Genomic DNA, 3267 nt, shown 5'->3' with positions numbered 1-3267 from the left:
AAATAAAAAAAGAAGCAATTTAAGTTCAGCGTTGAGTCTTTATTTTGACATAAGAACAGCAAGCAGAACGGCAGCCTGCTGGCCACATGTTACGCATCCATGCTTTCAGCGACAAGCACATAGAAGCATTAAAACCATACACAAAAGCTTGTGCATGCATTGCACACACGCATGCATGCACGCACACACACACACACACACACACACACACACACACACACACACACACACACACACACAGGGCCTGGAGGGACTGGGCTGAAGCAGAGAAAATAAAGTAGATTCATTGTCTGAGAGGGAAAAGGTCAGGAGCTCGTCTGCCAGCGAGGAAAGCTTTCAGATAGAGGGAATAAAACATTTCCTCTGCACCTCCTGCTCACTCTCTCCCTCACCAGCCTCATTCATCCACTCCTCTTCCGTCCCTCTCGCTAAACGCTTCCCTTCCATATAAATATTCCCTTTTCTCTCTTTACCGTGCCGACTTTCCGTTCTGTGCGCCCATGCTGATGTTAAGGGCACATCAGCCACACAAACACACAGTTAACATTTACTCCACAAAGAACACAGCGACTCCAAACATACACATTGCCTACGCTCTCTCACACACACACAATGCTGTGATTAATGGCCGAGCATCTGGCTCGTGTCTCATGAAGCGGCGTTGGAGGAGTGTTTGGTTGGAGGGAAGGGAGCCTGCTTGTCCCAGCAAGACCTCTACACCACTCTGAGCCGCTACCCTAACAATCTGTGACAAAACACCAAGCCGGGGTGGATACACAGAAGCCTGGGGGGGGTGTCAGTCTATTTTTTAAGTTACCAAACATTTTAATATTAATTAAAGCGGAAATGACTTTCAGATCAATCACATAAGAGGAAATCAGAGCTGAAGGTGCCTCTCATGTTATATTGAACTCTACTTCTGGTTACAGTTACACTGACATGGGCGAAAACGAGTGGAAATGTTCCAGGAATTATCCACTGCCCCAGCAGTCTCTGTAGCGACAGGTGGATAGACCTGCAGGGCTACAGAAAGCTGTGTAACTGTGTAAAACCTGGAAACAGATGATTCATGACTGATTCAGTTTATCAGAAACTGATGAGTTCACATCATCATATATCAATGTTTCAGTGGCTTCATTTGAGCTAGAACTATGAGCTCATGAGCTCCCACTTAAAGTTATGATTTGTAACGTTTCCACATTCAAATGTCTCAACCAACTAGACCCATGTTCTTTATGTTGTTGAGTTGTGTTCTTACATTTTCCCAAATGTTTCCATCAATTCTCAAACCAGAGAAATCTGTGATTTTAATCATGGTAACGCTCAGTTTCACTGGTCGCCTGTCAGTGACATCATATCCTCTATGATCATGTGTCAGTGTGTTTGTCTGACAGAAGCTCAACATTGACTTTTATCTAGTTTTAAGCCACATACATTTTTTCCACCTTGGTGGTTTTCAGCTCTATATTTGAAGCAGATGAAGGATTTTAGTCGTCGGACGTCTGGATCTGAAGTTATCAGAGAAACAAGCTGAGGAAATGTTAGACAGCCCAGCTCCCAGCTGCTGGAGACGTCCTGTCCTGTGTCCCTGAAGAGAGGAGGACACCTCTGTGGATCATTCAGCTGCTGGTAAAAACCTGCTGAACGTCTGCTTCATAAGTTATCAGAGAAACAATCAGAACCAAGGTTAGCATCAATCTCAGCTCCAGCTCTTCCCTGAGTCTCTGTCCTCCGTACAGCGTCGCTCAAACTCTGACTTTAAATGTCAAACTGCTTCATTCAGTGTTTTTAACGGTTAGAATCACCAGGTCTGTTTGATTTCCTGAACCACTGACACTGAAGGAATCCAAACCGGGAGGAGCTTACAGTAATGGTGGTGAAGACAACAACTCCCACGATCCCATGAAGAACTTTGTTAGCGAGTTGTTGACTCCGTTTTCTCTTTCTTACAGTCAAGCTTTTTATTACTGGTGGTTGCTATGATATATGTCTTTTATGTAGCATTAACAGAAAACTAACTTGACCTTGAAGTGACAGTAAGTATGTGAAAGAATATCAAGTATATTTTTCTTGACTGAATATCTGTGTTGCAAACGAATAAATCAAGCTTCTCTGGACAGCAATAAAAATGTGTACAGTGTTGCCAAGCTCTGTTGCCATACAGCGTGTGTGCGCAGCCTGGAAGCTTAAAGCTGGAGGTTTTCCATTTGAAATGATCATCAGATGTTCCCTCCGCTTTAAAAGCATACAGAATAATTCAGCAGATGTCAGAAGTACAAAAAAAAAAGTCAGAGTCAGTTTTGCTGTAATATGCTTTCCCTTGAAGCTGTTGCATTCACTGTTGTATGGATAGAGATATCGATTCGCTCTCTATCCCCCTCAGCTCAACCACCTGCGGGGGGGGGGGGGGGGGGGGGGGGGGTGAACATCTGCAGGATGAAAGGTTTCATTCATTCCTTAAACACAGGACATATGGACTATGTATTCCATCACTTTCGTGTTGACGTGGTGTGACAGCCCGGTGGATTCCAGCCTTCACTCCCTCTTAACCCTTCAGTCTGACCCCAGTGTGTGTTTGCACATGTTGTGGATGATACTCTGTCCCTGTGTGATTTATGAGCAACACTTTGCCTCTGTGTCTCCTACAGCCCCGAGAAAACGGCCGGCTCACCCGATGGATGGACTGTTTGGAGTTTGCACACACACACGCACACACACACACACACACACTTGCGGTATGTGTATCTCTGCTGAACTATGTCGTCTCCTTCTGTTAGCTTTGCTCCGTTAGCAGGTAAGTGTTACTAGTGATGCTAGCTTGACAAAACAAACAGCAGGAAATGAAGTGAGGCTAACCCAACAACGAGCCCGCTCACACGTTTACCTTTCTCTTCCACCTTCGCTCAAACCAATATTCATTTCCAGCATCAAATTCCTCCTTTTTTTTTTAATTTTTTTTTTTTACAATTCCATGACATATTACAATATTCCTTGACATCACTTAATACACTGCATTCATAGCAACATGTTTTAGAGAAGAGGGCAGCTAGGACGTGCTGCCTTATATCCTGACATTCCTATGAGTGTTCTGTGTGAACCTCATCAGGTGAGTCAACCTGTGGGAAAGTTTGGTCTCAGTGTCATTTCAGGACAGAAAGTCACGGCTCAAAGATTTTTCACTTTCTGTTCCTGTGGTCCTGCTGCTGAACCGGGCACGCCCAGGCTTGTCTGTGGTGCAGATGTGATACTGAGGCACATCGCCCCCCC

At 44.7% G+C, this 3267-nt stretch overlaps 1 protein-coding gene across 4 annotated transcripts in view; it reads right to left on the bottom strand.

Moving 5' to 3' along the window:
- LOC111647728 (septin-7-like) overlaps window positions 1–3267 on the bottom strand; it is a 56488-nt gene that overhangs the window by 30956 nt on the left and 22265 nt on the right. The gene's annotated exons all lie outside the window — the stretch shown is intronic.

The sequence above is a fragment of the Seriola lalandi genome, unplaced genomic scaffold (assembly GCF_002814215.2).
Source record: "Seriola lalandi dorsalis isolate HSWRI2012SDOR001 ecotype SW California unplaced genomic scaffold, Sedor1 jcf7180002055008, whole genome shotgun sequence".
Classification (NCBI taxonomy): domain Eukaryota; kingdom Metazoa; phylum Chordata; class Actinopteri; order Carangiformes; family Carangidae; genus Seriola; species Seriola lalandi.
This window is presented reverse-complemented; position numbering and strand designations above follow the sequence as displayed.